The sequence below is a fragment of the Psittacula echo genome (genome assembly GCF_963264785.1).
Source record: "Psittacula echo genome assembly, chromosome: 2".
In the NCBI taxonomy this organism is placed as follows: Eukaryota; Metazoa; Chordata; class Aves; order Psittaciformes; family Psittacidae; genus Psittacula; species Psittacula echo.
In genome coordinates this window covers 102651581-102666011 of record NC_137737.1, presented here as the reverse complement: position 1 = coordinate 102666011, position 14431 = coordinate 102651581, and positions in this window count along the sequence as shown.

Below are 14431 nucleotides of genomic sequence, written 5' to 3'. Positions count from 1 at the left end.
AGTTTTGTTTTCTCTTACATTCATTGCTCCTTCTCTTGAAGCAGTATTTTAAAAGGTTACCATATTGCGTGTATTACTATGATCTGCCGAGTGGTGAAGGCAATGGACTGCTAATCCATTGTGCTCTGCACGCATGGGTTCGAATCCCATCCTCGTCGGTCAGTGTGCGTCCCAGATACGACTTTGTTTTGAGATGCCCGTAATGGCCTGCAGGGAGATAACACAAAGCTTTGGTAAACATAGAAGTGAGACTTTCTGCATGTCCAAGAAGGAAGGCTGGAGGAAGTAGGTGTTGGCCACCTAGAAAGAAGGCTTCCATAACATGTTACCACTGCTCAGAGCATACAGTGTGCAGCTAGCATATAATCTGTTCCTGGTCACTGAGGCGAGAAATGTTTATCCTAGTCTCTGAAGGCATCCAAACATTGGATGAAGAAATTTTACCTGGGGAATTACAGACCAGTCAGTCTCACCTCTGTGCCTGGCAAAATCTTGGAGCAGATTCTCCTGGAAGGCATGCTAAGGCACATGAAAAACAAGGAGGTGGTTGGTGACAGCCAGCATGGCTTCACTAAAGGGAAATCCTGCCTGACCAATTTGGTGGCCTTCTATGATCGGGCTACGAAACTGATGGACAAGGGCAGAGCAGTTGACGTCATCTACCTGGGTTTGTGCAAAGTGTGTGCAAAGTGTTTGACACTGTCCCACACGACATCCTTGTCTCTAAATTGGAGAGACATCAATTTGATGGGTGGACCACTCGGTGGATAAAGAACTGGCTGGATGGCCGCACGCAAAGAGTTGTGGTCAATGGCTCGATGTCCGGCTGGAGACCGGCAACGAGTGGGGTCCCTCAGGGATCGGTGTTGGGACCGGTCTTGTTCAACATCTTTGTCGGTGACATGGACAGTGGGATTGAATGCGCCCTCAGCAAGTTTGCCGATGACACCAAACTGTGTAGTTTTGTTGATGAGCTGGAAGGAAGGGATGTCATTCAGAGGGACCTTGACACACTTGTGAGGTGAGCTGATGCCAACCTTAGGAAGTTTAACCATGCCAAGTGCAAGGTCCTACACTGGGTCGGAGCAATCCCAGGCACAGCTACAGGTTGGGCAGAGAAGAGATTCAGAGCAGCCCTGCACACAAGGACTTGGGGGTGTTGGTCGATGAGAAAATGAACATGAGCCGGCTTCAGTGTGCACTCGCAGCCCGGAAAGCCAACCGTATCCTGGGCTGCATCAAGAGGAGCATGACCAGCAGTTTGAAGGAGGTGATCCTGCCCCTCTGCTCTGCTCTCGGGAGACCTCCCTTGGAGTATTGTGTACAGTTCTGGTGTCCTCAACATAAGAAGGACATGGAACTGTTGGAACAAGTCCAGAGGAGGGCCATGAGGATGATGAGGGGACTGGAGCACCTCTCGTATGAAGATAGGCTGAGAAAGTTGGGGCTGTTCAGGCTGGAGAAGAGAAGGCTGCATGGAGACCTCATAGCAGCCTTCCAGTACCTAAAGGGGGCCTTTTCTAATTTGTATGTCAGATTCTGCTTATAAAATGAAGAAGTTTAGATTGGATATAAGGAATAAATTCTTTACTGTGAGGGTGGTGAGGCACTGGAATGGGTTGCCCAGGGAGGTTGTGAATGCTCCATCCCTGGCGGTGTTCAAGGCCAGGTTGGATGAGGCCTTGAGTGTCACGGTTTAGTGTGGGGTGTCCCTGCCCATGGCAGGGGGGTTGGAACTAGATGATCTTAAGGTCCTTTCCAACCCTAACTATTCTATGATTCTATGAATTTCCAGAAAGAGTATAGCAAAAAAAGGCATGACCATGAGTTAGGAAGTTCTTTTCAGTAACAGCCAAGTTTACCTTTTCGAGAATGCTTTAGAAACAATGATCAAGTTCAGGAAAGGTCCAAGTCTCTCAGAGGGAGGAATCCCTCTACTGCCAAGGGAAAGGCTAAGAAAGATACTAAAGTCAGTGGGCAAATGCAGTTAAATCCTCTCTGCAGCCCATTCAAGTGAAACCCAGGTGAAAGACTAGGAATTCAACAGAGCAAGCATGATTCAAATTTGTTTTGCCTAGGCAATCAACTGAACCCTTAAATGAATATCAGCTACACGGCTTTCCCACTGAACCCTCAGTTCTTCTCCTTAAAGACACACAGCTGAAGCAGAAAGGTTAGTGAATATCCTCATTTGAAAGAGTCTCAAAACCTGTAGCTTGAGCACAGCTTGAAGAGGTGACATATATGGTTGATTCCTCACAGAAGGAAATTGAGGGTCTCCTAGTACCAATCTAAGCAGTAAAAATAGTGAAAAAACCAGAACAATCAAAAAGCCACATGTAAGCCCCATCAAGAATGATGAAATAAGTATCTGTCCTTTTCCCTATAGCTTTATCATCTCTTCAGGGAAAAATAAACTTACATGTTCACAGCACTTTTACCAGATGTTAAATCTTCCCTGTCCTCCTAAAGAGTTAATTAAAGAAAAGTGGGATTGCCTTAACAGTTTGACATTTTAAAGTTTTCTTATGTTTCACGAGATGAAATCAACTAGGTTTTGAAAGCCTTCACCAAAATTAAGTGCTCGAGCTTGGGGTCTTCCCTGAGCTGCAGGTGGATATCTGCTCCACCATGGACCTCCATGAGCTGCAGGAGAAATCTTTACCTTAACATGGTCTGCACCAGGTGTGTCCTAGGTTCAGCAGTTGCAGTCAGTTTTTTTCCTTCTTAGTAGCTGTTGCAGCACTGTGTTTTTGACTTTTGGCCTGGGAAGAGCTGATAACACTGATGTTTAGACTGACCAAGGACTTTGTGAGTCTCATGCTCTGCCAGGGAGGAGGAGGGGCCGGGAGGAAGCAGGGACAGGACGCCTGACCCAAACTAGCCAAAGAGGTGTTCCATACCACAGCACGTCATGCCCGGGGATGTAACTGGGAGCTACCCGGAAGGGCACGTCCTCTTTTCAGTCGGGCTCTTTTCCGGCGAGCGGTATCCTATTTTCTTCCCTTGTTATTTCTCTTATCATTATTATTATTGGTGGCAGCAGTAGTGATTTGTGTTTTACCTGAGTTACTGGACTGTTTTTATCTCAACCCGTGGGAGTTACATTCTTTCGATTCTCCTCCCCATCCCTCTGGGGAGTGGGGGGGGGAAGTAGACTGCGTGGTTCTGATTTACAGCCTGGGCTTAAACCACGACAAGGTGCTACAGGGGAATCTCTGCTCTGACATCTAGAGCAGCTCCTCCTCTCCTTCTGCACTGACCCTGGTGTCTGCAGAGCTCCTCCTCTCACATGTTCTCCTCTCTCTGGCTGCAATTGCTATTGCGCGTTTCACTCCTTCCCTTCTTAAGTACGTTATCCTAGAGGAGCTACGCCTGTCACTTATGGGCTCTGCCTTGGCCAGTGGCAGGTCCCTCGTGGAGCTGGCTGGTATTGTCTCTATTGGACAAGAGAAGCTTCTGGCAGCTTCTTATAGAAGACACCTCTCTAGCCCCTGCACTACCAAACCTTTGCCATGCAAACCCAGTGCAGCATAGCAAGAGAATTATTTCTTTTAGCACACTTTTAATTATGTATTTTTTTAGTAATTATGTACTGGTTATCCCTTAAATGATATATTCATTTTAAACTACACAGTGCCTTGACTGAAATCCTCCTTCATTCTATAAATTCAGCTTGAAAGACAAAGATCTATTTGAAAGGAAAGAAAGTATTTCTCAGGTATTACTTGGGAAAAAGCAGTATTACTAATGCAAAATTACTCCAAATTTTTCCCATGTATTTAAATAATTGCAATAGAATCTTGAGAAAAATGTCTTTTCTCAAAGCTTTAAAGATAAGATATGTTTAAAAAAAATGTTTTAAGATATTTCAAAGCGTGGCTAAACTAAGAATATGGGATTTCATCACACAAACAGTATCTTACAGTTTCTGTGTTAGCTTCTTCTCCCTCTATGATAAAAAATACATGGGAAGTGGCAACTGTGCACATTACTTCTGTTTGCTGGCAGTGGCAATTTTTTCCAAGGCTCATGTGCATATGACCTAATGACAGAGTTTTGCCATGCAAAGAACACCTTAAACTCCTTTACTTATTCTAACAAAATTAGAAGCAAGCTTATTATTGAACTTACACTATGGAAGAAAACTAAGCTGCTGCTTTGCTGCTATAAATTATTCAGGAAATCAGTTTCATGGCTGAAATCCATTCTGATTTCCCGTTTCTCATCCAATATATGAGAAACTCAAAAGTACTCAAGAAGTATATTAGTACAAAGGAAAAGTACTTCACATTGACTGAAAGCCTAGAAATCTACATTCTTTAGAGTTCAAGTCTTCCAGTTCATCATGAAAAATGTCTGGGAGTAGCTTAAAGCTGGAGACAATTCAGTATTTTAAAATTATGAAAATATTTCATAAGAAAAGAAAATTATAATGTTTTTCTAAGGCTGGAGAACTATTCAAAGTCTATTAAGGAAATTAACTTGTTCATTAACTGAATAGACAGGTATGATTCTAAGACTGCAGAAATATTTACAATAGCTTTATCATTTCAGTTGTACTTAATATCCACAATTTAGACAAAAAAAAAAAAAAAATGAACATAAATGTACAATTAGGGAAGGCTAATGCATTGTGTACTTGAAAAAAAGACCAGAATGACTGCATGTCTCCAATATTATCTTTTTAAGTGTTATATGAAAGCAATTCACCTTCAAAAGTAAATGCACACTGCACTAATGACAGCAAAACTGCAGATAAATCTTTCTTATAACAAAAATATGATCTGAAAAAACATTAACAAAGCTAGCCTTATAGTAACATCTCTGACAAAGTTAATGTCCCTGTGGGCTATTTCTCCTAGATTACATAAAGGACGCTAAGTACAAATACAAAAAATCATAACATTATTTTTGACAATATTTGTCAGAAGAAATACAAAGTGATTTAACTACTCAATGCTCACATGTAATGCCCCTTGACTACAAGCATTTTCAATTTCAAAGTAAGATGCTGTATATGGATAAGTATGTTAGTGTGTCGTGGTTTAAGCCCAGGCCATAAATCAGAACCACGCAGTCTACTTCCCCCCCCACCTTTCTTCCCTCCACTCCTGGAGGTGCGGGAAGGAGAATCAAAAGAATGCAACTCCCACGGGTTGAGATAAGAACAGTTTAATAACTAAGGTATAACACAAATCACTACTGCTACCACTAATAGTAATAATGATAAAGGAAATAACAAGGGAAGAGAATACAACCGCTCACCGACCGATATCTTGCCCCCACCCCACAGCATTCTAGCCCTTCCGGGAACTCTCAGTTCTACATCCTGGGCATGACGTACTGTGGTATGGAATACCTCTTTGGCTAGTTTGGGTCAGGTGTCGTGTCTCTGCTTCCTCCTGGCTTCTCCTCCTCCCTGGCAGAGCATGAGACGCACAAAGTCCTTGGTCAGGGTAAATATTCTGACCAGCAACTGAAAACATCGGTTTTATCAGTATTATCCCCAGGCCAAAAGTCAAAACACAGCACTGGACCAGTAGAAAAAATGCCTGCTACTGCTAAACCAGGACATAGTGTTAGGTAATGTTGGAAAAATACTGATCTTCATTCAGCTAATATATACATTGACATTTGTTCTTTCCATGTGACATGACATAGGTCAGATTTTTTTTGTGTGTCAGCAAATAATATATACTATTTAAGAATAGAAGAAAATGGTTTTTAATACAGAGTATATTTGTCTGAACCAATTAACAAAGTTTGAATGATAAAACTATAATATCTACTCCTGATCTCTCTGAATTGAGAGCAATAATGTGTTATATTTGCATTATTCATGACCATATACTGACATTTCTCAGGGTTGGGTTTTATTTTTTTTTTTTGATGTTGTCATTTCTTTTTAAGACTAGTTGATCCAGAGAAGATGTCTAATTATCAGATTTAAAGAACATTTGAACAAAGCCTAACCTTGAAAATGGAATCCAATCCTGAATTTCAAAATAATGGTTGAGTATAAAGTGGACTGATTTATCTGACTCATTTATTCAAAGAAGAAACTATTTAATATCCACTGTAAAAATTTGTTACCAAAAGAAAATTATTTTTCCTGCTAGCTCATGAGGAGTGTAAATGATGATACATATTTTTTGTGATAAGCATACGTAAATATCAGAATTTAAAATATTTTTTTTTCAGTCATTCAGTAGCAGAGTGAGAAACTGCACTATGAAGTTGTGAACCCATTTTCCCTCATCATCATTAGATTTCAAATTATAGTCAAAAGAGAGAGAGGTTGGTTGCTGGTGGTACAAGTTATTTAATGAATAATGGCCAACACTTGCAAAGAGAAATATCACTATGAGGTTGACTAACAGTATCATGCTGATTGACTAAAGTGTCAGGCAGTGTGAGAGAGTAGGATTGATTACATGTTAACATGATGAACTGTGTCACATACATTGTGACTAATACGGGGTCTTTCTCACTATGAATGGTTAGGTAAGGTTGCCCTTAGATAAGATTATATTTTCTTTGACTCTTGCACCTTAGAAAGCAGTATTTATGACAAAATGTTCTAAAGATTCTCAGTGTTTTAATTGTAATGCTGAATTGAATGCTTAATGCCAGCTAATCAGATTTGATTATGGGGAATGAACTCTTTTATTTGTCTTTTTTCTTTCACTTTTTCATTTTCTTCCAGAGAAAATACATTGATTGAGGCATCAAATAAAGTTAGCAATGAGAAAAAAATCTTACCATGTTTAAATAGCCTGACTGATAATCTGAGAAAGTAGGAATTGCACTGCTGCTCTTTGTAAGTAATTCCATTAGTAGTGCTGTTCTGAAGTAATTAAGACAGTGGTCTTAAGATATTCAGTGTAAAATAATACACTTTAATATTATTGTTCTTCTCAACTCTTCCCTTCCAGTATTCATTCACACGCCAGTGCTCTCTAAAAGTTCACGCAAGTTTATAATCACACACTATCCCTAGTACTTACCAGAAGAGGCTGTGGGCAAAATCTGATAGAGTATACACAAGGCATGCTATGATTTAACTGATGCCGTATTCCAGCCAACAGCAGAATCCGCAATAGAAAGCTGCATCTCTCAAACCCAAATCAAGTTTCTTATACAATGTGTTCTCCAATGCCTATTAGAAACAGAAAATATTGCCGTTACAAAAAAGCAGCACCAGATAGGAATTTTGTACTCTCCTCTGAGGATAAGCTATCAGTCAAGTGGAGAGAAAGAAGTAGGCAAACAGGCCCAGAGGTGTGCTGGGAAAGCAAAATAATTGTGAAGAACCCTGAGCAAATGAAGAAAAAAAGAAATTAAGATAAAAAGTGATCTCATATCAGTGATAGAAGCTCTACTTCTTGTTAATTCTACATACCTCTTGTTCATTAAAACGTTTGATGCTTCATTTCCTTTCCTTTTTTCTTTTTTTTTTTTTTTTTTTTTTTTTTTTTCCAGAAGGGTAAACTAAACCCCTAGTAAAGAAGTAGGAGGGCCATAAAATTTATTACACTATAAGTAGAACATTTTAGCTTACTTTTCTGTAAATTTATAGCTTTATTAAGCACTTTCTGCATGCTAAAAGCCTTTCTTATTTAACATTGGCCAAAAGTAGTTTTTACCCTTCAAGCTATTCTTGCTTACAAGATGCTGTCCAGAATTACATGGGAATACTTTTTTCCTGAAGCCCAGTTTGTTAAAATGATAAAAATGCGAAGCCATTTCCATACTGATTGACATTTAACATTTGATAACATCTATTTATTTTACACTTGGGGTACTAATTTTATTTTATTTTATAACTCTGTTCTTAATTATGAATCTAACCATTACCTCTTGAAAAATTTGTATCAATATAGTCCTTGTTCACATTCCAGAAAAGCAAGGTCAAGTGCTAACTGTCAAATAATGTGAAGAAACAGCTGAGGATGAAAGTCCATTTGAAAGCACAAACCTCAGGCTAACATATGAGTTTCTTCTCAAAGGAAGTTTTATGGGTTTGAAAATTGCTGTATAGCAGTGTCTAGTTGCTTGTAAATCCAAGCCTCAGAGACAAGGCATGTAAAAAGAAAGGAATTTCCACTATAGGGACAATAAGTAGATGTCAACCTATGCCTTCTTTTTTCAAATGTATTTCTGAAAGAAGATAATAAATCCTTTGAAGTTTAGGCTGATTTGAAAATTTAAGCTGTCAAAGTTCAAACTCCCACTTAATTTTGCAAACTACGCTATTGCATAACCTCAAACACTTTGATCATTTTTAGCTACTTTAAACTGGGACTTTGAGCTAGCTCTTTTTATATAACTAAAATACCATATAAAAGTACAGGATGGAAAAGTTTTTCTAATTGCACACATACAAAAGTATAGGACAGATCCACATTTCCACAATGCAACATTTTACCCATTTTTTTCTGTGTGTGGAGGTTTGTGCTCTTGATTCTACCCTTTATAAGTGTACTTCACACTACCTGAGAAAACCAAGTAGTGGTTTTCAGGGCTGCTGTTTCAGACAAATTGATGTCCTGGTCATTATGATCCCTATACGTCCCATAGCATATTTTCAGTTGAATGCTCTGTACTTCACCTACTTAAAAAGAATGTTCCTGATTGCATTGTGCCCCTATTATTATCTCTCTGCATAATTTCCTAATAGCAAAGGGAATATTTTGCCACTAAAGTGGTTGTGTATTACTGCTATGTTTTAGTGCACTATTAAACAGCCCTTGCGAAGTAATGTTGGAAAGGTGACTGCATTTTATTATGCTCAGTGAATACATTTTATTATATCCATCTATGGATACAATAGCCATGAGACAAATTGCGTTCATCATGTATGGCTCCTAACCTTCAGTTTGCCCACTAACCCATCTACCCTTAGAACTATGTCTAGTTTAAGTGAACTTTCTAACAACCCTCAAAAAAGTCTTTTGGAGAGGTATTCCTGGGCACAGAAACTTACCCTACACAGTCTTATGTGAGGAGAACAGAGAATAGACAGAATTCAACTAATTTAAAGTCTAGCTTCTGAAACCACACTAAACCAAAGGACATACACTCAAAACAAAAATAAACCCACATAACCACAGATTGGAAGATGACCTAAATTTAATTGCATGTGGCTTTTTCTGGGTGAAACACATCTGTCTTTCTGAATTTTTCCTGAAAGAAACATTTTGTATGCTATGAAAAATCTAAACAAATAGAAATATTCTTGAGGCTTCTGTGAGAAAAAAAAAAAAAACAAAACAACAAAACTAACAAACCCACCACAGATTTTTGAAGGAGGAGGAACCTCCTCCTCACCCAGTAGTGTATCAGTCCTCCTCTTCATGATAAATTGTACAGAAATGAAAATTCTGGTAAACCATTAACAAAGATAATCACCCAAAACTATGCCAAAGAGATAATTGAAATCAAGGAATCACAGGTGAGCTCCAACTCCATAGGAGATGGATTAACGTGCAGAATGAAAATGAAAATAAATATATGATAAATGTAATTTGTTCCAAGGATATCCCTATAATATATGCAATGGAAAAGTATGCTTACTGAGCATAAATGCTCTCAACTCAGCTTCACAGAGTCTTTTGTTTAAAAAATTTTTTTTACATAAAATATATAAATAGTCATTGAAATAGCTAGAATGATTCTACAGCTCTGCAAAGCAATTTGAAGATACAGTTTGACTATTGTTTAACAGAAGATAGAATTATATTTACATTTCCTTTTTCATAGATGAAGACTCTCACCTCCTCTTGGAATTAGTAGATAAAACCCATATATCTACATACATTCCAATAATTTTGTGTTTATAGTCTTAAAGAACATTTTTATCCATCTTTACAATTCAAGCGTTGAATTTCCAGCATCAATCTCCAATAAATCATTGGCAACAAAGCTTACAGAATCTCAAAAATACTCCTTTGGATCTGTAAGTCCGGTTGAACTCAAGATCCAGAATGTTGAGACATTAGTTTGTAGGACAAAACTATCAAGATAGTGTCTCAAATGAATATTTCTCCAGTCAAACTGTGTGGTGTTCCAAAAAAATGATGTTTACAAATAGACTGAAAGAAAAAAACCACCCTAACTCCTCCTCTAAACAGCAATATTTTTCCATCTATTACATATAGCTGGAAAGTCTTTAATTTGCTTATTTTGCAAAATGTTCCATAACTGGAATACATAATGGTGTATTTTATGAGTTTGACTGGTAGTTGTCTGAACTAAGCCAATAAGCCATTGTGCTGTATGTCACTGAGGGAGGATTAAAAATATTCATGAGTTCCAGGGCACTGAGAATGAAGGAGGCTTATTGAATTATATATGCAAATGAGTAACATAATCAGTACAGTACTTGATTTAATTTGTTATTTAATTCTGCTTGCTATAGACTGTCCACAAACTCTCATTTTTGATGTGTTGCCATAATTTTGTACTGACAATACTTGATACTCTGTTAAAGGCCAATTTATCACTCAGAAGAGTCACTGTGGATTCTGAGACATATTGTGTGAAACGTTTTGAGGAATAATGGGAGATGTGATAGGTGAAACGCATGTCCAGCTGAACCTTCATAATAAGACATATTAGAAGACAGTGTCTATTGCAATGAACTTTGCACATTCATAGAATCATTGAATCACAGAATGAAATGTTCAACAACAGTAGTTCTTTTCAAGCTGGCTGTGCCAAGGACTGAAGCAATTGTTCATTGACGTTCAGGAACCCAAAAAAGTGTGTCTCTGCTTTTCAATGTGTGACATTTATAGGTTTTTCCACATAATCAGTCTAGTAATCTGGGGACCCAAGTGTGGCCAAGGTACATAAACCTTTCCATAAACCTTTGCCTCTCTAGTAAATTCTCTGTCTTATAAGAAAAGTGCTAACTAGGTCTGAAAGGTCCTTGAGAAAAATTAAGTATGCTATATCAGTGAAATAGTGATAATACAACTACTTCACTATTTAATACATCAGAAATATTTTCATGGGATCCTAATTTTTAGATCTTCATCCCTCAAAATATTGATTTTGATCTAAGGAAGATTGTTGATTGAATCATAATAAGTCATTTCTGGTTTTCTGTAAATTGTAGTTTAGACTGTAGTTTTTCTTTGTGATTCAAAAGCTCTCTAAATTCTTTGTTGGTTTCTTGGTGTTCTGTTTTGGTTTTTTTTTTTATTTTTGGCATTATATTAAAAAACACAAGACTACTTAAGAAACAGAAATATTGGCAGACAGAAGGACTTGCCAGCAACGCTTCTAAGAACTCTTCCTTCAATAGTAAATGTACTGGCTATTTTATTTATTAAGCTTCCAATCTCTTCATGAATCACATATGAAAGCAGAGTTTAGCATTTCAAGACCTGACCAGTTTATGAAACCAGGTGAAACAAAAAAAAAATCAAACCCATACACATTAAGAGACTGCAATGATATAATAAATCTAGATGCATGGTGGTGGTTCAAGCAAATCACATCAAACTTTGCAAATAAACCCCAGGCATTTTATGATATCACACCAATCAATCCAAAATAGTCCATACTAACTCTTAGCCACCAGTAAATATTGTTCAACTCAATCATCTTATGACAAAAGAGAATAGTTCAGTTAAAAGTAGAGATGTGTCCCTTATTCTCATGATTGCTAATAACACATGAGATAAACATACTTCTGAAAAGTGTAAATGCCTGTCATGCAGGATTTATCTGTAATCTAACTTGTAACAGTTACTCATAAGCTGATAAGAAGCAGAGACATTTGTAGGGGAAGTAACAATTTACAGATTAGGACAATCTTTAATAAAGGTGTATAAATGTGTCCTAATTTCAAACATAAGAAAACCTAAAGGAGCCAGTGGAAACATTTACTACATAAAAATTTAGACAGTCTCCACCTTGATACAGATAAAAGGATTTTCTCTCTAAAAGTACGAGGCCTTTCATCTTTATAAACACAACATTCAAGAACAAAACTAGAATGCATTTTAATTATTTCTGGCCACATTAATTGCATGTCTGGTTTTGCTCATATGAACAATCTTTGAGTTTAAAGGTACTATAGTAAAAATAAGTATATCAACCCATTTTTTACTCCTAGATGTATCATCATCATTTATTATCATTTATAGGTAATTTAGGGTTAAACAAATACAGAATCATTAAATAGAAAGGATCCAAATCCCAGCTGAAACCACTGTGCATTATGTATACAGAATTCACAGCAAACAAATGAATAGATAATGAAAATGAGTATTCAGAACTCTGAAGATGCCAGAATCAGTAAATACACTTTTTGTTTTTTCACTGTTTTGCTTTGCCTTACTTTATGTAAGGCCTTTATGAGGCCTTGGGTGGCATGGTTTAGTGTGGGGTGTCCCTGCCCATGGCAGGGGGGTTGGAACTAAATGATCTTAAGGTCCTTTCCAACCCTAACTATTCTATGATTCTATGATTCTATGTAAGACAATATGTTGATGTACTGTAACCTTCTCTCCAATGTGCCAGTTCCCTCCTTCTGGACTATATTTGTTGACCTTCCATCACCTAATACTATCTGAACAAATTTTTTAGATTCGCTATAAGAGTGTATCCTCATACAGTGATTTTCCTGATCTGCTCTATTACCTCTGAAATTGCTTACACTTAGAAAACCCAAGATTTTTTAAAGTGTAAATTTCCATAGAAATTTTCCATATGAATTTCCATAGAAACATAAAAATGAGGCTATTTAAAATAACAATGAAAATTTCTGGATGGAAAAATTGAGTTTTTTTCCAAAAGAAACATGCAAAATTTTGTAAGATGACTTCCCATTTAAATGACTCTTTTATTAGTAGATTCCATTCCTTTTTCTCTATACTATTATTGTAACTTAGAATCCACTTCTATTAAATTTCTTCCCCAAATTTTATGAACAGCAGTACCATCTTATCTTTAGAATCCTATCTTTAAAATCATCTGCTTTCCTCCAGTGAAAAGTGAAACTAGTTACTCATTAAAATTAGGCCTTAGTCATGTATATAACATTCACATAACACATGTATGTATTTCTTTTGTATAGAAAGATATGTTTGGGTATATATATTTGAATCTTAACCCTTAGAATGAGTCCCTGGAAAAAAAAATGTGATATTCTTGTGCCTCAGTCTTTCTAAGTGAGAGAAAATGGGGGAAATCAGAGAATATTTCCCCAGTCCCTCAAAGTCATTTTATAATATTAAGGAAATTTTAGGGTAAAATGCAGCTACTACTTCCATGGTGGAATGTGGTTGGCTTGCATGAAACCTACCCTACAATAGTTCCCAGGCAACCCCTCAATCTTAGTCTCTTAAGAGGCACATCCTTCTCCTAAGAGGAACTGAAGAAAGTGTGGAGAGGAGTGAAAACAGTGAAGACAGTGGCCAGGCTGTGTTATAATCCCTGTGGGACTGTGAACTTCAAGGTTTCAAGGTACCATGTACTAATAAAATGCATAGCATTTGCTAAACAAGGAAGATAAGAGCTCATTGTAATACCAGTTTTACACCAGACAGTAACAAAAGTATGTACAACTACAGTCAATTAAGCTCCGAAGGCATATAATTAAAACTGGAGCATGTGTTGCCATGGAAAAGCCTGAAAAGATACAAGGGCCTCCTAAAAGGTCAGGATGACCTGGAAACATACATGCACTAATGGGAACAACTAATGAATTGTTCTAATGAGAACAATTATGAAGAGAATTTTTAGCTGGAGAGGAGGCTTTGGTCTTGCGTAGGTGGCCTAGGAAACAGGGCTAACAAATCTTTAATCAGAAAAGACTATCCTAGAAGACTGGTACATCTTGAAAACACATGGTGTCGTGGTTTAAGCCCAGCCGGCAACCCAGAACCATGCAGCCACTAGCTCACAACCCCCCAATCCTTTCTCCCCCTGCTCCTGGAGGGATGGGGAGGAGAATCAAAAGAATGTAACTCCCACGGGTTGAGGTAAGAACAGTTTAGTAACTAAGGTATAACACAAATCACTACTGCTACCACCAATAATAATAATAATGATAAGGGAAATAACAAGGGAAGAGAATATTATTGCTCACCACCTGCCAACAGATACCCAGCCTGACCCGAGCAGTGATCTAGCCCTTCTGGGTAACTGCCCCCAGTTTATACAGTAGGCATGATGTGCTGTGGTATGGAATACCTCTTTGGCTAGTTTGGGTCAGGCGTTCTGTCTCTGCTTCCTCCTGGCCTGCTTTCCTCCCTGGCAGAGCATGAGGCTCAGAAAATCCTTGGTCAGACTAGACGTTACTTAGCAACAACTAAAAACATCGGTGTTATCAGCAATTTCCCAGGCTGAAAGTCAAAAACACAGCACTGCACCAGCTACTAAGAAGGAGAAAAAATGACTGCTACTGCTGAAC